Consider the following 23,859-nt stretch of genomic DNA (forward strand, 5'->3'; position numbering starts at 1 on the left):
TACGGCATCCCCTGGCACGTCTTCTGGCAGCTGCCAGTTGAAGAATGAGGGTACAGGCCTCCTGGTCAAGCCTCCTCACCCAGTGACGGGCCGTGAGGCACACCACGGCAACAAACTGCTGCCGTGAACAGTCCCATGCAGGTTTTTGCGTTTATGTGAGATTTCATTCCCAGAAGTGCAGTTGTTGGATCATATGGTAGTTTAGTTTTTTTAAGTGCTGTTTGCCAGAATGGCTGTACCATTTTATGTTCCCATCTACTACATGTATGAGGGGCCCGGTTTTTCTAAGTCTTAGCCAGCATTTGGTGTCATCACTATTTGTTTTTAGTCATTCTGACACACGCCTCATTGTAGTTTTCATCTGCATTTCCCTCCTGGCTAATGGTGGTGAATATATTTTCACGTGTTCATTTGCATGTGTATACCCTTCTCCGTGAAGTGGCTGTTTTCTGTCTTTTGCTCATTTTCCAATTGATTGATTGGGTTTTTGACTCTCTCACTCTTTTTGAGAGCTTTCACACATTCTAGATTCAAGTCAGATAAGTGATTTGCAAATATTTTCTCCTACTCTGTAGCTTGTCTTTTCATCCTTTTCATAGAGCAGAAGTTTTAAATTTTAGTGAAGTCCAGTTAATCAGCTTTTCCTTTTATGGATCATGTTTTTGGTGTCATCTAAGAACTCTTTACCAAGCCTTAAGTCCCAAGATTTTTGCCTTTTTTTTTGCTAAAAGTTTTATAGTTTCACATTTTTTTATAAAAGTTTTATAGTTTCACATTTTACATTTGGATCTGTGATTCATGTTGAGTTAATTTGTGTGTAAGGTGTGAGGTATAGATCAAAGTCTATTCTTTTTGACTATAGGTACCCAATTGGTCCTGCACCATTTATGGAAATTGTTATCCTTTTCCACCTACTGTTAGCCCTTGAACAACATGAGGTGAGGGGCGCTGTGTGTGGAAAATCCATGCATAACTTTTGACTCCCCCAAAGCTTAACTACTGTGGCTACTGATGGCCTGCTGTTGACTAGAAGCCTTAACAAATAAACTGTTGATGAACGCATATTTTGTGTGTTATATGTATTGTATGCTGGATTCTTATAATAAGCTGGAGGAAAGAAAAGGTTGTTGAGAAAATCTTAAGGCAGAGGAAATACATTTACAGCATTCTACTGTATTTATTGAAAAAAACCCACCTATAAGTGGACCTTGTTGTTCAGGGGTCAACTGTAATTGTTTTTGCACCTTTGTTAAAAATCAGCATGTTTTTGTGGATCTTTTTCTGCATTCTCGTTTGTGTTCTGTTGAACCATGTATCTGTCCCTCTGCCAAAACCACACAACCACACTGCCTTCATTACTGTAGTTGCATACTGGGCCATAGAAATGGATACAGTGATTCCTCAGACTTTATTTCTTAATTTTTTTTCCAAAATTATTTTAACCTGGGTCCCGTGCCTTTTCATCTATATTTTAGAATAAGCTTGTCTGTGCCTGCAAAAACCTTGCTGGGGTTTCCATAGGAATTGTGTTAAACTTCTAGATCAATTTAGGGGAGAATTTGCACCTTTACTAAGTTGAGTCTTCCAGTCCATAAACAGATAATGTCTGTTCAAGTATTTTTTCGTAATTTTCAGTGTACAGATCTTGTACATGTTTTGTTAGACTTAATTCACTTGGGAGCAATTATTAATGGTTTTATATTTTTAAATTTATTTTCCACACATTCATTTTTAGTATATAGAAATGCAGTTCATGTTTGTGTGTTCTTGTATCTTGGAGCCTTGCTGAACTCAGTAGTTAACGAAGTTTTTTGTAAATGTCTTGGGAGTTCTATGAAGACATGTTATCTGCATGTAGGAAGTTTTATTTCTTCCTTTCTGATCTCTGTGCATTTTCTTTTTCTTGCCCTATTACACTGGCTAGAATTTCTAGTGTTATGTTGAATGGGAGTGGTGAGAGCAGACATCCTTGCTGACAGTTTTTATTATGAATGGAATAGGTGTTGGATTTTATAAAATGTTTATTCTGTGTTACTTTATATATGTAAATGTATGAATTTACTTATTTTAATTTGTTGATATGGTAAGTTACATTGATTTTCAGTGTTAATCTATCTCGCATGCCTGGGATAAGTCCTACTTGATCAGGGTGTAGTTCATTTCATACATTCCTGGATTGAATTTGCTAATATTTTATTGAGGGTATTTGTGCCTAAGTTCATGAGAGCTATTTATCTGTTTTCTTTTTAGACTGTTCTGGTTTTGATCAGGGCCTTAACAGGGAGTTGGGAGATGGTCTCTCCTCCTTTCTTTTCCAGAAGAGATTGTGTAAAATTGGTATTAATTCTTTAAATGCTTGGTAGAATTCTCTAATGAGACCATGTAGACCGATTTCTTTCTTTGGAGGGGGGGGGGGGAGTTTAAATTACAAATTCAGTTTTTGTAGGACTATTCAGGTTGTCTCTTTCATCTTGGTTAAATTTTAGTAGTTTGTGATTTTCAACCACAAGCAATTGGTCCATTGCTTCTAAATCGTTGAATAATGAGTGTATAAAGTATTTATATTGTTTCCTTTTTGTCTTTTTAAGTGGGTGCAAGATCTGTTATGATAGCCCATTTCATTGTAGATATTGATGATTTATGTTTTCCTATTTTTTTATCCTTATCAGTCTTTCTGGAGGTTTATTGGTTTCATTTTTTAAAATCAGCACTTTGGGGGTGCCTGGGTGGCTCAGTTGGTTAAGCGACTGCCTTCGGCTCAGGTCATGATCCTGGAGTCCCGGGATCGAGTCCCGCATCGGGCTCCCTGCTCAGCAGGGAGTCTGCTTCTCCCTCTGACCCTCCTCCCTCTCATGCTCTCTGTCTCTCATTCTCTCTCTCGCAAATAAATAAAATCTTAAAAAAAATAAAAAATAAAAAATAAAATCAGCACTTTGTTTCATTCATTTTTCTCTATTTTCCTGTTTTCAGTTTTATTGTTTATTATTTCTTTTCTTTAGTTTGCTTTATGTTTATTTTGTCTTTCCTAGTTTCTTGAGGTAGGAACTTGGGAGTAACGTTTTGAGACCTTTCCTCTCTCCTACTGTAAGCATTTAGTGCCATAAATTTCCCTTCACTACTGCTTTAACTGCATCCCATATGTCTAGGTATATTATGTTTTCATTTTCATTGACTTTCATGTGTTTTTATTTACTTTGAAATTTGTTGAGGTCTGTTTTGGTAAATGATCCACAAGTGTTGAAAAATATCTGTATTCTGCTGTTGTGTGGAGTGTTCATTATATATGTGTCGATTAGATCTTATTGGTTGATTGTGTTAGCCAGTTCTCCTATATCCTTGCTGATTTTCTCTCTGGTAGTTCTGTCAATTGCTTAGACAAATGGTGTTGAAGTCCCCAACTATAATGATGGCTCTATTTCTCCTTTCAAATCTGTCAGATTTTACTTCATGTATTTTTGAGGCACAGTTGTTTGGTGTTTACACATTTTGAATTGTTAATGTCTTCCTGTTGGATGATCTTTTATCATTGCTCTAGAGTCTACTCTATGTGATGTCAATATAGCCACTCCTGCTTTTTGTAAAAAATAATAATAATGGTATGTCTTTACATGGTATATCTTTTTCCACTCATTTACTTCCAGCCTAATAATGTTGTATTTGAGGTAAGTTTTGGTATACAGCATATCTTCAAATAATACTTTTTTATCCACTCCATCAAATCTGTCTTCTAAATGGTATATTTAGATCATTTACATTTAAGATAATTGTTACTGTGTTAAGGCTTAAGTCTGCTCTTATATTGTCTCTGTTTCCTCTGTTTCTGGGTTTCTTTGTTTAAACTTTACTGTGGGTTATTTGAACATCTTTTACCATCCTGATTTATTTGTAGCATATGTGTATATATATATATTTTTTAAGGAAACTTCACATGCATCTTGGAGCTTGAACTCACAACCCCAAAATCAAGAGTCCTATGCTCTACAGACGGCCAGGTGCCCCTGTGGTGTTTTTAAATATACATTGTTTAGAACAATTTCCTTAGGGGTTGTCTAAGTATTACAATATACAGACATAACTTGTTATGATCTATTGGCATTGATGGTATCAAGATTTTTTTATTTCAGCTGCAGTGTAGACACCTTACATCCCTTTCGGTCCCTTTACCTGCCCCACTTTTCAAATATAATTGTCTTAAACATTTCCTCTATATACATTGAGCACCATATCTGATGGTGTCATATTTTTTGCTTCATCCATCAAATATAATTTAAGAAGCTTATGAGAAATAGGTGAGTTTACTATATTTCCTCCTCTCTTTTCCCCATTTCAATATTCTTTCCTTTCTGTGGTTCTAAGTCTTCTGTTATTATTTCCTTTGTGTTCAGAGGACTTCCTTTAGTCATTTCTAAATGATAGGCCTGCTAGCAACAAGCCTTAGTTCCTGTGTTTGAGAATGTCTTTGTTTTCCCTTCATTCCAAAAGGATATTTTCAGTGGATATAGAATTCACAGTTGATAGTTGTTTGTTTTGTTTTTTTCCTGGACTCAAAAGACCTGTCACGTCCTTCTGGCCTTCATTACTCCAGATGAGAAGTCTGTCATCTTTCAAGTGTTGTTCCCCCATAAGTATTGGTGTCATTTCTGCCTGGTGCCTTCCAAGGTTTTTTTTCTTTGTTTTTTAGTTTCCAGAAGTTTAATTATGATGAGTCTTGGATTTCTTTGGGTTTCTCCTTTTTGAGGTTCACTCAGCTTCTTAAATCTGTGGTTTTATGTTTTGTGCCAGGTTTGGGAAGTTTACAGCCATTATATCTTTGACTGTTTTCTCAGTCCCTCCTCTCTTTTGGGACTGTGATGACAAGAATGTCTTTTTGTTGTGGTCTCACAGATCCCTGAGACTCTGTTCAGTTTTCATTCTGTATTCTCTGTTTGGACCAAGTAAATTCTGTGGATCTAACCGTGTGTCCGCGGATTCTGTCGTCTGTCATTCCCACTCTGATTATTGAGCCCAGCCAGTGCGGTTTTCTTTTTCCCCGCCTTGTTACGTGTAACTCACAACTTTTAAATTCTCAAATTTTTGCTTGCTTCTTCTCAGTGAGGCGGAAGTTCACATTCCTCCTTGGCCTTGCTGTTCCAGCAAAAATGAGGCACCAAATTGCATGGCTTCATTGAGTTCATTTGGGGGGTGCATGCTTGGTTCCCCCCAGCCCCTGCTGACACCTGGAAGGGGGAAGTGGTGGAAGGCTGACACTCAGCCTTGCTTCTGCAAGGTGGAGGCTAAAGCTCAGCTCCTCTTGGCTCCTGCATTTACACCAGCGTGCGGGTGAGAGGTGGAATACCAGCCCTGCCTCCCACCACCCTGTTACCCTCATGATGCTGGGTGTGAGTTCCCAATCATTCTCCTTGATGCCAAGTGGGGGTGGAGGCTCAGTGACCCCCTGGGTCCTGTGGACACAGGAGGCTGGGGTGGGGAAAACCTACAGGCCACTAGCCCTGTCTCCTACCACCTCGCTCAGTCTTACTGCTGCCCGGTGGATGTGCAGGCTCAGCTCCCCACTGGGCCTTCCCCCAACCAGGGTGGGGGAAGTGGTGTGCTAATTGGCTTTGACTTGTTCTGTCTCATTGCTCACTGATGCTTGGGGCCCGGGGGGGTGGGGGGGCTCAGCCTGTTGCCCGGCCTGCTGATAGAGGATGTGGGCACGTGTGTGTATGAAGTGGCAGCGAGCCCTGCTTTGTGCCACCTTCTTGCTGCTGAGTGGGGTTGAAGGGTGAGCTTGCTGCTTGGGCCCCACTAATGCTACCCTGGAAGGGAGAGGGGGATCAGCATCATCTGCGTCCACTGGGCAGGGGATGAGACATAGCTACCAACGTGATTCCTCCAGCACTGTTCTGGCGGGGCAGTGGGATTGGCTCTGCCTGCTTCTGCCAGGGGCAAGCTGGCAGATGAGCTCCCCCTTAGCCTGCTGCCACAGCCCCGCGGTGGAACCCCAGCACCAGCACTGCCCACCGAGCTGGGGATGGGTGGAAAACCAACTTCTGGCCTGGCCACGCTGAACCTGCAGCATGTGGTGTTCAGCTAGGTCAGGGCAGGTGCTGCCAAAAAGGGAATCTGTTGTGAGGCCACCTTTCCCCCATGCTTTCGCTGGGAGAACAGGCTTTCCTGGGAGTGCTTTCTCTCCACGGGTGTTGGAGACCCACACAGTTGGAGAACTCCGCAGGGCCCTGTCCAGGATGTATGCAAAGTAATGAGGAAGCAGGGCACCTCTCGGCCATGTCATTCCTCAAGTCCCGGGGTCCCCAAGCAGCGCACCTCTTCTTTCCCCTGTCAGCATTTTCTTGTTTGTTTGCCCTCTCTAGGGTTTTTAGTAGCACAGGGCTGGACCTGGGGGTGTTGAGGTTGACCTCACCTTGGTGGGATTAGAAGTCTGTGTCTTCTTTTAACTAAATATTTATGGTGGGTGTTGATTGGCTCTGACTACAAAGTACTGCTTGGAATTTTAGCCACCACCTCTTTCACCCGCTGTTTTTACTCTTTGGAATAATAGACTTTTAACACTGGGAAGAGATTTAGCAGTACTCCTAGCCACTGTTTTCAGATGATAACTGCAGTGTCTCTTGTAACTGCCTTGTGTGTGACCCCCCAGTGGTGAGCCCGTGGGGTGTCCACCCTACTTCTCTCCCGTGTCCTGCCTGAAAACCATAGGGGTGACCCCAGTCAGATTCCACATGCCATAGGGGAACTTCTTATTAGAGAAAATAAGCCCCGTAGTCCTGCATGATTGGACTGAGGCAGAAAAAGAGATTCATCGTGCATTGGTTTGTGTTGTTTTATATGTCAGGGTATTTGTGGTGTTAGATTTGAAGATGTGCAAAGAACTGAATGGAAGGGGCGCCTGGGTGGCTCAGTTGGTTAAGCGACTGCCTTCGGCTCAGGTCATGATCCTGGAGTCCCTGGATCGAGTCCCACATCGGGCTCCCTGCTCGGCAGGGAGTCTGCTTCTCCCTCTGACCCTCACCCCTCTCATGTGCTCTCTCTCATTCTCTCTCTCTCAAATAAATAAATAAAATCTTAAAAAAAAAAAAAAAAAAAAGAACTGAATGGAAGGCAGTCTGATACCTTGCCTCCTGACCTTTTACACCAAGGAATTGGAGCACTTGCTCAGTGCCCAGATCTTCTCATGCCCCTGGTCTGCAGTTGTCCCGCCTGTGTTGGGGGTGGGGGGACTCCCCATGGACCACCCCCTCTCCCTGCCCCAGCCGCCACCTCCCACACCAGAATTCACTGGTCTTCACTCCTCCTCTGTGGGGGCAGCCTCAGTCTCTCAGCATACTCCTCATGTGACAGAAGTCTAGCTTCTTTCTCATCTGGTCAGTGTCCTCTGGTGGTTCTGCTTGGTCAGTGGCTGGGACCTGTGCTGGGGCATGTGACCCAAGACTGCTTTCCTTCTCTGTGGAGGTCCTGTTGACATAAACCAAATGCCTGTCCTATAAGACCTTGTGGACTCGGCCCTATGCCATGTTCCAGGCTCTAAGCACCACGCCACCCACTCACCCTCAGACCCTGCTCTGAGGGCTCAGAGCAGACGGCCTGCCATTCCTTTCTTCTGCAGGGAATGTTGGGAGAAATGTGTGGGAGGGGGGGTCATCCTGGCACTATCCCAGCCAAAAAAAACTGTTGACTGTCCTAATGGTATGGGAAAAATCTCTTAAATTGTTACACGTCCTTTTGACAGACTATGGTGCTGTCTTCCTAATGACGTTAAGAAGAATAATGGCATGGAAAATGCTGCTGGCATAAAGTTATGTTAGAAAAGGTTACAAAATTGTTGATGACATCTTACTGTCTTAGTCTGTTTTTGCTGCTGTAACAAAAATACCACAGACTGGGTGACTTAACCAAGAATCATTGATCTCATACTTCTGGAAGCTGGAAGTCTGAGATTAGGGTGCTGAGCATGTCCAGGTTCTGGGAAGGACCCTCTTCCTAAACTTACACATCACTGCCTTCTCACTGTGTCCTCACATGATGGAGAGAGACCTCTTAACAAAGGCATTGATCCCGTTCATGAAGGCTCCACGCTGGTGCTCTAATCACTTTCTAAAGGCCCCATCTCCTGATACCATCACACTGGAGAGTAGGCTCAGCGTATGAGTTTATGGGAGGCAAAAACATTGGTGTTGAAGAAGTTTACAAAAAGTTAAGTGTAACAGAAGGATTAGAAGGAATATATATCAAAACGTTAAAAGCATAATTTTGCATTCAAGTTTCAAGTCTTCTCCGTGTGCCTCTTTTTGTGTTTGCAAAATCATAACTGGCATTTGTAATAGAATAAATCTAATATATAGTACATGTATGTCAAATTTTCTTTTAATTTTAATCATTTTTGGCATGCCCAGCAGCTTGTCACTGTGACATGTACATCTTATTTATATGATTCAGTATTAAGTGTCATGCCCCTTATGTTGGTAAAGATTTCATCCAGAAGGGGCACCCGGGTGGCTCAGTCATTAAGCATCTGCCTTTGGCTCAGGTCATGATCCCAGGGTCCTGGGATTGAGCCCCGTGTTGGGCTCCCCGCTCAGCAGGTAGTCTGCTTCTCTCTCTCCTGCTCCCCCTCCCCCCCCCGCACTCGTACTCTCTCTTTCTCTCCAATAAATTAAAAAAACTTCAAAAAAAAAAAGGATTTCATCCGGAAGATCAAGCTCACAACCCATCACCAGAAGTATTTCCAGATAGACATTAGCCGCCTAATATATTCTTCTGGGGTCTGATTTTTATTTAGCGAAGTGAGTGTTTTATTGTGAAGCATCTCCATCCAGTGGGCTTACAGGTTGTTTGGCATGGGTGGACTGCTGCTGTGTTCCCTGCAGGGCTGCGCATAGGTCTGGGACAGGATCTAGGTGGAATCCTAGCTGTTCTGCAGACCCACCAAGTGACCTGAGCAGACCTGCTAGTCTGTCTGAGTTTCTTTTCTCATCTGTCAAATGAAGACAGAAGTGCTCACCTCTGGGTTGTGGGAGCTTCCACATAAGAAAGCAGCTGGTGAGGGGCGCCTGGGTGGCTCAGTTGGTTAAGCGTCTGCCTTCGGCTCAGGTCATAATGTCAGGGTCCTGGGATCAAGCCCCACATCGGGCTCCCTGCTCAGCAGGGAGTCTGCTTCTCCCTCTCCCTCTGCCCCTCTCTTTCTGCTGATGCTCTCTCTTTCAAATAAATAAATAAAATTTAAAAAAAAAAAAAAAAGCATCTGGTGGGAACCCAGTGGCTAATCTCTCCTTGTTCCTCAACAACCTGTTAGAGCCATGACATGTCAGTAAGTATAAAGGAGCTGTCTCAGGAGTATAGGAAACTCACAGGGAAGTGAATTCATCTGGAAATGCTGCTATAATTCTAACTCCCCCAGGGCCCAGAACAAACAAGTCAAAAGAGATCTTTTCTAGAAACTGGCCTGGTGGGGGTGGGGAGGGGAGGTCTGAATCACCCCTCACCTGCCCGTGAACCTGCACATCACCCTAAAAAGAACCTTGGCTTCATTGGCAAGTCTGTAGACCATGGAGAGACATCTGGAAACCACACTGTGTCTGAGCTGGGCCTGTGTCGGGGACACCTGTGAGAGATGGCCCATTGCATTTGGCAGAAACTTGACTATAGTTCAGCGTGTGTATTTGGAGAAAGAATGGTCTTGAGACATAAGTCACAGGCTGAACTACTACTTTTTCCTGTGGTCAAATATTAAGCAGCCCTTTTTGAAATGAGGTATTTTGCTTTTTTGGTTTAACATTAGAAATATTCCTTGCCTCAATAGAATGAAGAATTTTAAAATGGCTTTTTTTTTTTCCTTTGAAGGAATTTATGCTCCTTTAGCCATCTGTTAAATTTGGGGTTTCATTTCTGAACGAGTGAATCATGAATGCTTGGGAACTTTTTCTTCACGTGCTATGAGGTCACCAATGCCAACGGAACAAACAGCATTTCCCTGGTGGACAAGTTTAAGCCCCATTTGTAAGAGTCCATGCCTTTGTGGTTTTCAGTATTTATTAGAATGAGTTGGTATCCCCCCGTGTGCTCTGGGAAACCAAATTCCCTTTGTATTTCCTCTCTTCTCTGCCCTGGAGCAGATCCCTGTGGTCTGTGAGTAGTTATGGCTCAGCCAGACAGTGATGGAGAGAAGCAGCCCCTGAAGGGCCTGCTGAGGGCCATTCTCGGCTCAGCTCCTGTCTGCCTGGGCTGTGTGTGCCCACGGGCATGAGTGAGGATGGGGTTCTGTGCTTGAGTTACAGCCTGAGCGTGTCTCCCCTTCTCCAGCATCTGCGCTCAAAGAGGACACAGGCCAGCTGACTGCATGGATTGTGCCGGCAGCCCTGAGAGCTGGGATGTTATGTCCCCTTGAGAAGCAGAACTCCAGGATTTGGAAACGGGTTGAGGGCACATCTGGTGTTGGAAGTGGGAACTCAGGCCTTTGGCACTGATGCTTTAATTTGGGCTTTGCTGACCTTCTTTAGAAGTGAAGATGGTTTTAAAGCTAAAATTTTGTTTAAAAAAAATAGAATCGGGGCACCTGGGTGGCTCAGTAGGTTAAGTGTCTGCCTTCGGCTGAGGTCATAATCCCGGGGTCCTGGGATTCAGCCCCGCGTTGGGCTCCCTGCTCAGCGGGAAGCCTGCGTCTCTCCTTCTCCCACTCCCCCTGCTTGTGTTCCCTCTCTCACTCTCTGTCAAATAAATAAAATCCTAAAAAAAAAAATAGAATCAATCATTTTATGACCTTTAGGAGTGAAAATGGTTTTAAAGCTAAAATTTTGTAAAAAGAAAAATCAGTCATTTCAGTCTAAGAAGGGTATGTGTTCAAATTCAGACAGGTTCAACGTGATGATTCTTAACTATATGAGTTGCTCTGGGAACTTTCCTCCCCCTAAAATATGTCACATTCCTGAATCCTGAACCAGAGCGTTCTTCCTATTCCATTTACTGAAATGTTTTGATATAACCAGTTTATAGATTCAGTGAGTAATTTGAGACTTTGTAAAAGAAGATGGCTTAAGCAAAAAGGACTTGTTTCTTACAAATGTGTGTCTGTGAAGGTGTATGAGGTGAGTTGAGCTGCTCAACCTTAGTTTATTGAGAGAGTTACTTTTCTGTGGAATAGTGTGTTGGAAGAAAGACTGATAGATTTCTTGTGGGTTTTTTTCCGTTTTTCCATCTCTTGAGAAGGTTTTTTTTTTTTTTAAGATTTTATTTGAGAGAGAGCGAGCAGGGAGAGTGGCAGGTGGGGGGGGAGAGTGGCAGGTGGAGAGGGAAAGAGACAATCTGAAGCCGACTCCCCACTGAGTGGGAGACCCAAGACTGTGACCTGAGCCAAAACCAAGAGTCAGACGCTCAACCGACTTGAGTCACCAGGTGCCCCTCTTGAGAAGTTTTTTAACACAAAGTAGTCTAGAAATGAATTCTGGATATATGCTATGTTAGTATGTATTTACATTTAGACCCCAATATTACCAGCACCTGAGCATAACTTCTACTGAACTGGTCAAAACAACTTACCAATTTAAGAAAACAGTTTGATGCATAATGGCAGGAGCCCAAATATTTGTAGATTTAATGCGAATTCAAGTAATATTTAATGCAACTTAGGAATACCCACAACTCCTTTTTTCACTTGAATTTTCCCACTGTGCTTATTGGAAGCTTAGAACTGTGTTTTCTCTGTAGTCCTTTTTACTGATAGTATGTCATGAAGTATAGGCGTGAAAAGTTACAGGAAGTGACCCAGTCCAGTCTTGATCCCCCCACTGACCCATTACAGCCCCTGGGGCTTGTCCCTCAACCTGGTGAGGCACGAATGTCCTCTCCTGATATAGAAGGGTGTTGCAGCCATCGGTAGTGGTCAGAGGACTGGAGGGGCCGGGGTGGGGTGGGGTGGGGTGGGGTGGGGTGGGGTGGGGTGGGGGTAGGGCTCGCGCCGAATTACAGCCACCCCAGTTGAATCTGTATTGCACAGAGGGTTTCTGAGTACAGGGGTAGCCAGACCATTTTGCCCCGTTTATGAACCTGCGAGGCATCAGAGCTGGGCCAGCAGTCTGTCACACCCTGCAGGGGTGATACGTACTGGTAGGGAGGAAGAAGCATGTGTGAACCAGAACAGATAAATGACCTTCAAACCACCAGACCTGATGGTCTTTAAGGGCAGAATTCCACACAGCTTACGCTTGGACTTGTGCCAGTGGTGACTCCAGCTTCCATGCTTTTTCCGTGTGGAAGAACGTGGCCCGGTTACCTGTCTCATATTTGTATGGGTGACAGGCAGTGCCTGGGCCTTCTCCCCTGTAATTGCGGAGTCGTGCAAAGGTTAGGTAGTGTCTTGAATGGTAGCACAGGCTGGTCAGGGGATGGAGGAAATTGAGCCTCAGCCCGTGTTTCTCATTGACCAGGCACTGTACTACTCCACTGGCTTGAGCTTTCCAGTGTCCTTATTGTATATGCAACATTTAATTCTTACAACATTTCTATTTATCACTGTGTTTCCTACAAAAGGCTATGGGGCATGTGTTCGCCTGTGTCCCTTAGAGGTGGGACACCCGCCTGCAGCCTAAATGTGCTTGTGCTCAGTGAAGTCGCACAAGCTTTGTGAGATTTCTAGGGAGGAGTCACACAGCCCGACTGTGACAGATAGATGTTTTAAGGACAGATATGTAAACCATTAAATGTGTAAGCACAACGATTATGTCTTTGTGATTACACCGAAGAGTGTCTGGAATTGTGTCAAGTTTGTCTGTCTTCTCTTATGACGTGCTTTAAAAAGAGGCAGCTGCCTTTCATGAATTCGTCGTAAGGGAGAAGCTTTCAGTGCGCCTGAGACTTCTTGTGAGTTACCGCTGCCCATAACATCTATGTTAACAGGTTAGTGCTTCATTTGGTGGGTGGCCATTATAAATTCCAACTGTGGAAATAAAATTGATACACTTTTGCATGTTTTAAAAAACTGCTTAAGGGGCACCTGGGTGGCTCAGTTGGTTAAGCATCTGCCTTCTGCTCAGGTCATGATCCCAGGGCTCCTTGCTCCTGGGGGAGTCTGCTTCTCCCTCTCCCTCTGCCTGCCGCTCCCCCGGCTTGGGCTCTTTCTCTCTGTCAAATAAATAAAAATCTTTATAAAAATAATAAAAAAGAAAAGAAAAACTGCTTAAGATGTAGCTTCTCAAGACTGTTTTTGCCCCAAGTCTTGGTCTTCACGATCACGGAGATGAAATACAGTAATCTTAAGGCCTTAATGGGAATTAGAAGAGATTTTTGTTTCCTGCTGCTGGTATTCCATTTCATAAAGGAAGCCCCACTTACTCTGTAGTGAGGAATTTTTCTTTCCTTTTTTTTATTTTCCAGGGGAAAGCGCGAACGCGGGCCACCACTTTTATATTTGTGATTTAAATTTTCATTTCCTCACCAAGATCAGCTTTTTAGCTAGGTATAACATATAAGTTACCGAAAGGTAGTAACTTCCAATTTTTTAACACTTTATTCTTGAGGAATGGCCTTAAGTGAATTAGTGTATGAAGTTGTATATTTACTTTTAAAAGACCTCTAAAAAGCACTTTTTTTCTTTATAGTTGTGATGGAGTAAATGGTGGAATAAATTGAATAGGAAGTTGTCAGCAGAAGGGGTATAGGGTATATGCCTCTGTCTTAAAGCAAGCTCAGAGTTGCTCTTCACTTGACTGTACTTAGTTCTGGGGTTATTTTTATTTGTTTTTCGAAATAAGATGGCACAGCCAAATCCCCTGTGACCCTGTGAAAGGAATTTAAGACTATAGAAATAGAGCTGCAGCTGTCTCAGCAACTTGGTGCAGCTAGGGTCAGTGGGAGAGGAAAGAGCAGAAGTAGCGTCCCGTGTCCTGCCCCCGTCAGACCTAGTACAGACCACCACGCGCTCTTCAGAGCAACACACTTCAGGAGCACATCAGGGGGGACCAGGATGGTGATGGTGGGTCTTCCCACTGCTTGCCATAAAAGGCACATGGAAGGAGCTGGTTCAGGACCAGGTTTGGGGCGTGCGGTGGTGGCAGCTTCCTTAATTGAAAAGAGCGGTGAGGGGAGCCTGGGTGGCCCAGTCGGTTAAGCATCCGACTCTTGACCTCAGTTCAAAGTCTTGATATCAGGGTTGTGCATTTGGGCCCCACGTTGGGCTCCACGCTGAACGTGGAGCCTACTTAACAAAAGAAAAAGAAAAAAATTAAAAGAGGGGTAATGATGGAGAGGGACTGTAGATTGTCTTTATAGGCCCAGGGGACAGAAGCAAAATTGAGGTGGGGCTTGGAAGGGGGGACATTTCCATTCCCTATGAGGATGCACTTTGTAGCATCTAATGCCCTTCAGTGAGGACCACCCTGCCTCAGGAAAAAGCAGGCCACCCGCCAGGCAGTGGGCTTGCAGGCCAGGCGAGCTGGCCTCATGTTGTGGATGGCCCCTGTGCCAGGTCTCCCACCTGCCTAAGATGCTGGACTTCTGCTGTGAGTGAGCGCTGGCAGGTATGTCCTTGGACAGAGACCTGGAAACTTGGTCTGGGTTTGCTACCGGCCTGTCACTGGCTTCTAGTAAAGATGTGAACATGTGTGTGGGGGGCAGCTCAGGTGAAATGGGGAACTAGGTCTTCTGGTGTTGAACAGTCAGTGAGTGAAGAGGCATCATAGCACATTGGTCTTAAGGCCTTAGATTCAAATTTCATTGTGAGAAGCGTAATGGTGGAAGGGGAAAGATGATGTATGCTGGTTTCCAGACTTCTGTCCAGCTTCACAGCCGTGGTTTACTGGCAGTTTCCAAATGGTCAGCCTGGAAGTGGATCAAAGCAGCTTGTTTTGACTTCCTTACTCAAGGCCACATAAAAGCATGGACAACACGCACTGAAAGGAGTAAGTATAAAACACTGGCTTCCTCTCCTGAACTTCATTATTTGTGAGGGTGCTGTCTCCTAGCAGCTGTTTATAAAGTACAGACTTGACATTGCCATGTACCGGGGAAAACAGATGGAGGAACTTTCTGAGCACCGATACTGCGATCTCTGTGTTTTATTTCTAACTGCTCTCGTGATCCTACAGGGGCTCAGTGCAATTGATAAAAGATTGATCAACAAATAAAATGATGCAAGGGAGACACAGACTGGGGGCGGGGATGCACGTGGTGAAATTGGGTTCTGGCTCATTTTATTTCCGAGAATCAGTGGAGTTTCTAAAGGTGATTCTGATGGCATTTCCTGCAGTGAAACTTACGAGAGTGGCAGTCGCTCTTGCCCCCATGGCTAACTGGGAATCCTGGGGCACGTGGGCCTGATCACTCAGGTGGGTTTCCTAAGGAACCCATAGCAGGCCGGCTGGCTGTGTCCTTTTTCCTCTTGTAAGCTTGTGGATAGCTGTGACTTGATAAAGATATTTCTGAAGATACTCACTTAAATAAGGAGACTATTGGGTTGAATAGACAGCCCAGAATTTTTATTTTCCCAAGTGAATGTTGCCCTTAAGAGTGGTCACCTGCAAAGGCAGCGCTTCATCTGAACATTTCTGGAATACTCTTTTGGAAGTGGTTTAGCACTGGTTTCAGAGCCGACTGAGAAATGGTCCTTTAGAGGATCCTTATGGTTTTTGGTTAAATTAGACTGTCCTTGGAGAATAAAGATGGATGACCCTGAGATGTTGAGAGGAAGGGCCCCCACAGTCCCTGGTAAGTGCCAGGCAAAATGTGTGCTTGTCTAAGTATGATCCATCGTGTGTTGAAAATAAAAACGATCATGTCATCAAAGTCCTACATTCCATAGCTGTTCGGAGACCGAAAAATCCTTTCTCAGCTCTGAGTTGAATACATATTCAGAGCTTAATTCATGCCGACTACTTTAAAATCTGATCTTGATTCTGCCTAAGTATTCGTGGATTACTGAACATCTGAAAACAGAGTAGTGTGACGTATTTCCATGAATTTTAATTTGGTCTGGTTCCGCACTTGAAATGCCAGTGCGGACGTGCAGGGAACTAAAAGAGTGGCCGCCCCTCGCCAGTGAGAGCTGCCCCAGTCCTGTCGCTCGGCATGAGACCGCAGTCGTGTGAGCCCACATGTAGGACACGGTGCCCCCGGTGCACATACACGCCGCACACGGTGGCGTTTGTCACCGCCCTCCCAGAGCAGGACAGCTGGGTGTAGAAACAGTGGCAGTGGTGTTGTGATGGGACCTCCATTCCTTTAACACCTGCTGTTGGTAACAATGGGGTGGGGGCAGGTGGGCATTCAGGAGAAATCAGAAGGTTTGGTTAGGCTGATGTTGAGCTATGAATTGAGAATCTCGAGGGGGTTTTTGTTTGTTTGTTTGTTTGTTTGCTTTTTTCCCCCCATTTTCCCACCCTAGCTGACCGTGCTACAGAAAGCCCTTTCTGAAAGCCCCAGCCTGATTTCACTATCAGCCACTTAACCACGACATTAATTTTTTTCAATTGCTAAGCTTCTAAGATTTGAAATTACCATATGGGTTGGAAAATGTTCTGTAGCGGAACCAGAACAGTCTGTTAATTAAATACCACACGTCTTTTCGTAACTCAAAGTTCTTTGACGTTAAAAAATGTCCTCCTTAAGGGGAACCCTCCTACACTGTTGGTGGGAATGCAAGCTGGTGCAGCCACTCTGGAAAACTGTATGGAGGTTCCTCAAAAAGTTGAAAATAGAGCTACCATATGATCCAGCAATTGCACTACTGGGTATTTACCCCAAAGATAGAAAAGTAGGGATCCAAAGGGGTACGTGCACCCCGATGTTTATAGCAGCAATGTCCACAATAGCCAAACTGTGGAAAGAGCCAAGATGTCCATCGACAGATGAATGGATAAAGAAGATGTGGTATATATAAACAATGGAATATTATGCAGCCATCAAAAGGAGTGAGATCTTGCCATTTGCAACGACGTGGATGGAACTGGAGGGTATTATGTTGAGTGAAATAAGTCAAACAGAGAAAGACATGTATCATATGATCTCACTGATATGAGGAATTCTTAATTGCAGGAAACAAACTGAGGGTTGCTGGAGTGGGGGGTGGGGTGGGAGGGATGGGGTGACTGGGTGATAGACACTGGGGAGGGTATGTGCTCTGGTAAGCGCTGTGAATTGTGCAAGACTGTTGAATCTCAGATCTGTACCTCTGAAACAAATAATGCAATATATGTTAAGAAAAAAAAAAGAAGAAGGTAGCGGGAGGGGAAGAATAAAGCGGAGGAAATCGGAGGGATAGACGAACCATGAGAGACGATGGACTCTGAAAAACAAACAGGGTTCTGGAGGGGAGGGGAGTGGGAGGATGGGTTAGCCTGGTGGTGGGTATTGAGGAGGGCACATTCTGCATGGAGCACTGGGTGTTGTGCACAAACAATGAATCATGGAGCACTTCATCTAAAACTAATGATGTAAGGTATGGGGATTAACATAAGAATTAAAAAAAAAAACCACTGTGATAAACAGTTCAAAAAAAAAAAATGTCCTCCTTTCCATCCCTCCCCTCCCCCACCCTGGTATAGAAAAATGAATTAATTAGACCTCAGTATTTTTTCTGTAGGAGATAATGGCACCAGGAAATTCTGGATCTCAAAAGATTGTTTCTACGAGCGTTGACGAAAATTCAGCTAACATTTCACACCTTTGACAGAATTGCCTGTGTCTGACACAGTTGCATTATTTTTGATCAGTGGCTTTGGTTAGACAGTCTGGACCTAGCAGGTTCCCCCAACCCAGGCTGGTGCTTGCAGGAGTGGAGCTGGCCTTCCGTGGGCTTTAGGTTACTGCTGTGGGGTGGCTTTACATTTAGATCAGTATATATTTTATTCTGCTTTTTTTCCCCTAAGTGTTAGTGTCAGGCTTATGGAGTGACATGATTTCTTAAATGCGGAAACTACATTTTTTTATGGGCTAAAAGACACTTCCCCAGAATTTTCCCTTGGAGGAATTTTCTATGTGCATGTAAAATTGCCTTATAAGTTAAAATTTTTATCTTCTTGACTAGTAATAAGAGTTTTTGTTTCAAATAGAGACCCATTTTATTGATCAGGTCTCCGCATTTACGGTTGTGAAGCATATTGCAGATAGAAAGTAAAATATTTGTGCTTGATACTTACTAGACATGTAAATGTAAAGTATCTTTTCGATAGATGGACTATATTATTATAATGGGTGTAGTCGGGTCAGTATATGGGTAGAATTATGAGAGTGAGGGTAGACCGGTGTGTTGAGTATTCCCTGCCTCTGAGCCCCGCCTGCTTCAGGTGCACCTTTAGAAGACCAGACCGTGGAACCCTTCACCGTTGTGGTGGGTTCACACTCTGGGTGACAGTGGCACAGAATTAAGCAGATGAATTTGAGCTTTGACCAGCACTACCCTGGGGCTGACAGACTCATTCTCTAGGGTCAGCCAGACCCCATTCTTTTGTTTTGGTGGGTTCTCATGTGACATGAGGCCAAATAGGACAGTCACTAAGATTAAACTAGTGATGAAGTTAAGCTTCCCCCACCCCCAAGAGAGAAGATATTTTTGTCACTTCAGAAGTAATCTTTGAAATTTATGTTGAAAAACTCACTGTACTGAGATTAAGACTACTCTCTTAAAATACAGGAATAGGATGCCTTTTAAAATATTCAAAATAGAACTTTTAAATAAGCTTACTTTATAATTGTCTATTCTGTGGACATGTTAGGTAGGTTTTATTGCAGGATGAATGATTGTCATTCATTTTAGCTTTATAGATTTAAGTAACAAGAACAAAAAGCCCCAGTTTCTTCAAAAGCCAAATGGTGACACATGCTGTATAAGAGTAGTCCAGGCAGATCAGTCTCCTTGGCGAAAGTGAATTTCTGTTGTTATTACTGGATTATATTGTGTTGTTACTCTCCAAGTCAACTTAAACAAAAATACACCTCAGTACATTTAGAGAGCTCTAATCTGTTGTTCTGACCAGTCAGTGTCTGCTTAGCCGGGTCTCATCCGTTATCTTTGATTACTTAAAACTCCAGGACGTCCCCAAGGTTTCTCGCCTGTTGCTCAGTGTTCTCGGGGTCTGGTCTGTGGAGCATCTGCACCAGAGTTGCCTAGGAAACTGCGTGGGCAGCCTCCTGGGCCTCCCACAGACACTCCCACCCTGTGTCTTACTGCCACACACTTTGGGAATATGTCTGTGTCTGTACGTTTATTTAAGCTACCGAACTGTTCTTGTCTAGAGAAGAAACCTTTACTTACCTCCTTTGCATCCTTCACTAAATTACAGCAGAGCATTTATCTCTAAGAAGAACAGGATGGGTTTGGCCACCAAGGTTCCATATTTCCTTCTTAGCTGCTGGCTAGGTTGACATGTTCACTAGGTGCTAGTTGGATGATAAGCCAACTTCTGACACAGACTGACTCCTTTGATAGTTACCAGCCCAAGCATAAGCCAGGCAGAACCTTCCAAACCACACGCATAGTAAGTAAAGTAAGGTATTAAGTAGAATGCAGTAGGCTTCATCTTCAAGTTGGGGGAAATTAACTGGGGGAGTTATTTTTGTTTCATGTTCTAACAGGTAAAAAGTTTACCTGTGTAAACAGGTAGTGTCGTGTCCAGAGAAACTTAACATTTAAATGTTGAAAGTTAACCCGCAAGGATGTGAACTCCACAGGAGCAGGGCTTGGCCTGTTTGGTTGCTGTACCCAGAGCACCTCCTAGAACAGTGTCTGGCACATGGGCATTCGTACTTGTTGGGTATATTAGTGAATGTCTTGATTGATTAAACACTGGGTAACTTGGCAGTTGTGTTTTTTTTATTTATTTTTTTTATTATTTTTTAATTTTATTATGTTATGTTAGTCACCATACAATACATCATTAGTTTTTGAGGTAGTGTTCCACGATCCATTGTTTTCGTATAACACCCAGTGCTCCGTGCAGTACGTGCCCTCCTTAATACCCATCACCGGGCTAACCAATTCCCCCACCCCCCTCCCCTCTAAAACCCTGTTTGTTTCTCAGGTCCATAGTCTGTCATGGTTCATCTCTCCCTCCAATTCCCCCCGCCCATTTTTCCTTTCCTTCTCCTAATGTCCTCCCTGCTAGTCCTTATGTTCCACAAATAAGTGAAACCATATGATAATTGACTTTCTCTGCTTGACTTATTTCACTTAGCATAATCTCCTCCAGTCCCATCCATGTTGATGTAAAAGTTGGATATTCATCTTTTCTGATGGCTGAGTAATATTCCATTGTATATATGGACCACATCTTTTTTATCCATTCATCTGTTGAAGGGCATCTCAGCTCTTTCCACAGTTTGGCTATTGCGGACATTGCTGCTATGAACATTGGGGTGCATGTGGCCCTTCTTTTCACTACATCTGTGTCTTTGGGGTAAATACCCAGGAGTGCAATTGCTGGGTCATAGGGTAGCTCTTTTTTTAAATTTTTGAGGAACCTCCACACTGTTTTCCAAAGTGGCTGTACCAACTTGCATTCCCACCAACAGTGTAAGAGGGTTCCCCTTTCTCCACAACCTCTCCAACATTTGTTGTTTCTTTCCCTGTCCATTTTTGCCATACTGACTGGTGTTAGGTGGTATCTCAGTGTGGTTTTGATTTGGATTTCCCTGATGGCTAATGATGATGAACATTTTTTCATGTGTCTGTTAGCCATTTGTATGTCTTCTTCAGAGAAGTGTCTGTTCATCTCTTCTGTCCACTTTTTGACTTGATTATTTGTTTTTTGGGTGTTGAATTTGAGAAGTTCTTTATAGATCTTGGATACCAGCCCTTTATCTATAGTGTCATTTGCAAATATCTTCTCCCATTCTTTGGGTTGCCTCTTTGTTTTGTTGACTGTTTCCTTTGCTGTGCAGAAGCTTTTTATCTTGATGAAGTCCCAAAAGTTCATTTTTGCTTTTGTTTCACTAGCTTTTGGAGATGTATCTTGAAAGAAGTTGCTGTGGCCGATGTCAAAGAGGTTACTGCCTATGTTCTCCTCTAGGATTTGGATGGATTCCTGTCTCACATTGAGGTCTTTCATCCACTTTGAGTTTATCTTTGTGAATGGTGTTAGAGAATGGTCGAGTTTCATTCTTCTGCATGTAGCTGTCCAATATTCCCAGCACCATTTATTGAAGAGACTGTCTTTTTTCCATTGCATGTTTTTTCCTGCTTTGTCAAAGATTATTTGACCATAGAGTTGGGGGTCCATATCTGGGCTCTCCGTTCTGTTCCATTGGTCCATATGTCTGTTTTTGGGCCAGTACCATGCTGTCTTGGTGATCACAGCTTTGTAATATAGCTTGAAATCGGGCAACGTGATGCCCCCAGCTTTGTTTTTCTTTTTCAACATCTCCTTGGCGATTCGGGGTCTTTTCTGATTCCGTACAAATTTTAGGATTGTTTGTTCCAGCACTTTGAAAAATGTCATTGGAATTTTGATCGGGATGGCATTGAAGGTATAGATTGCTCTGGGTAGCATAGACATTTTAACAATGTTTATTCTTCCGATCCATGAGCATGGGATATTTTTCCATCTTTTTGTGTCTTCTTCAATTTCTTTCATGAGTGTTTTGTAGTCCTAGAGTATAGATCCTTTACCTCTTTGGTTAGGTTTACTCCGAGGTATCTTATGGTTTTTGGTGCTATTGTAAATGGAATCGTTTCTTCCAATTTCTCTTTCTACAGTTGCGTTGTTAGTGTATAAGAAAGCAACTGATTTCTGTGCATTGATTTTGTATCCTGCCACATTACTGAATTGCTGGATGAGTTCTAGTATCTTGGGGGTGGAGTCTTTTGGGTTTTCCACATAAAGTATCATGTCGTCTGCGAAAATAGAGAGTTTGACTTCTTCTTTAACTTGCCAGTTGTTTTTAACCTGTCTACCATCTTTATAAGACACACAGTCTATATTTCACACATTTTTTTTTTTGATAAATGGTATTTTTTTTCATTTCTGACTCTAGGATTGAAAGCAGATTACCCTTTTTTTTTTTTTTAAGATTTTATTTATTTATTTGACAGAGAAAGACAGCAAGAGAGGGAACCCAAGCTGGGGGACTGGGAGAAGGAGAAGCAGGCTCCCCGCTGAGCAGGGAGCCTGATGCGGGGCTTGATCCCAGGACCCCGGGATCATGACCTGAGCCGAAGGCAGACGCTTAACCGACTGAGCCACCCAGGTGCCCCTGATTACCCTTCTTTTAATTTAAATTTTATTTTTAAGTAAATTGTATGCACAACCTGGGGCTCGAACTCCCAACCCCAAGATCAAGTCGCATGCTCCACCTACTGAGCCAGCCGGGTACCCCTGAGAGCAGATTACTCTTCAGGAGAGCCTTGTAGAGTGAGAAACAAGTGGGGGCTCTGAATGAAGCCCAGAAGGGGTGTGTGGCAGTAGCTCTGAGGTGGCCACACGGTGTCCTGCTTGCTGGTCTGGTCACCTGTGGATGGGGCAGCTATGTCCCTGCGGGGCCGGTTAGCAGGATGGTATGAAATGACTCGCACCAAACCTTCAGGCTCTGAGGTGTAGTAGGTGTTCTAAGAAAAGAGCTTTCCTTTCTCTCAGGGATGAGTTGACTTTTTTTAACAGCTTCTGAAGTTGGGATAAAAAAACCACTTGATTGCTGACAGTATAAAAAGAATAGTAATGATTGGATACCTCTGACAGACTAAATCTTTAAAGCGCTGCAAACCCCAAAGAAGGAGGTGAACTATTATATCACCACCTGGCATCACATCTACCCTGAAATTTTGTTTCCTGCCAGTTTTAGCCATTTAAAATAGGCTCTTATGGAGTAATGATAGAACTATTTGTGTGGCAAAGATACAGTCAAAGTAATTTTTATGTGGTTGGGGGGTGTATTCAGGGGACGTGCCTGGCTTATCCTAGAAGTTTCTCTGTGGTCGGCCTTCACGTTCTCCCCTAGGGCTTCCTTTAGGAATCTTCCCTTGGCTTACAGAGCACAGATAATTCTGGAGAGCATCCATGTGCATTCTTCTTTGCACATACATGTGCACACATGTACACACAAACACTCAGTGCCCATCCTCTCTCAGGCACTCCCTCTCTGTGTGGGGTCATTGTTGGATTCCTGTGGGTGGGGGTTGGGGGGCAAAGAAGATAGGACAAGAGTTTTGAGAAGACTTGGTAAAAACTCAGTTTATTTTTTCAGAGTGCGCTTTTAAGTGCTTTTATAGAGCTACGAATCAACATCAGTTTTACTTAAAACGATAAAATTCGGGCGCCTGGGTGGCTCAGTCAGTTAAGTGTCTGCCTTCAGCTCAGGTCATGATCCCAGGGTCCTGGGATTGAGCCCCGCATCGGGCTCCCTGCTCCGTGGGAAGCCTGCTTCTCCCTCTCCCACTCCCCCTGCTTGTGTTCCCTCTCTCGCTGTGTCTCTCTCTGTCAAATAAATAATAAAATCTTTAAAAAAAAAAAAAAACGATAAAATTCAGAAACCCCACATACAAAATATTTTTGCAAAAATACAAAACAGAAAGCCATATGCATAGTATTGCGAAATCTGATCATTGCAGGTTTTTAAAATATTTTGCTGTGGTCAGAACATAACATGTGTGTCTAATTGTGAGTACAGTGTGCCCATGCTTAACAGTAAGTTAACAAGTCACAAGCCCAAGAACCTCGTCTCTTTTCCCGTGCCCACAATGCCAAACCATTCTCTCCTGAGTGTGGAGAATGCCATCTTCCTGGTGCCTTTGGGGATCTTTTGACAACTCCCAGTTTTGCTCCCCTTCACATGGCTTTTAAATGGTTTCAGCAACAAACGGATGAGTGGACTGGGTGTGAATGTTAGTGACAGCTTAATGGAAAGGGACATCTGCCTCTTCTTTCAAAAATGCGTTTGCTCCTT

General features: G+C 43.6%; 1 protein-coding gene across 13 annotated transcripts in view; it reads left to right on the forward strand.

The window, feature by feature from the left end:
- Positions 1-23,859, forward strand: part of BCL2L11 (BCL2 like 11) — a 110,921-nt gene that overhangs the window by 9,268 nt on the left and 77,794 nt on the right. The window lies entirely within an intron of this gene.

The sequence above is a fragment of the Mirounga angustirostris genome, unplaced genomic scaffold (assembly GCF_029215605.1).
Source record: "Mirounga angustirostris isolate CCGP_5_RB_7025 unplaced genomic scaffold, mMirAng1.0.hap1 SCAF_10, whole genome shotgun sequence".
Lineage (NCBI taxonomy): Eukaryota > Metazoa > Chordata > Mammalia > Carnivora > Phocidae > Mirounga > Mirounga angustirostris.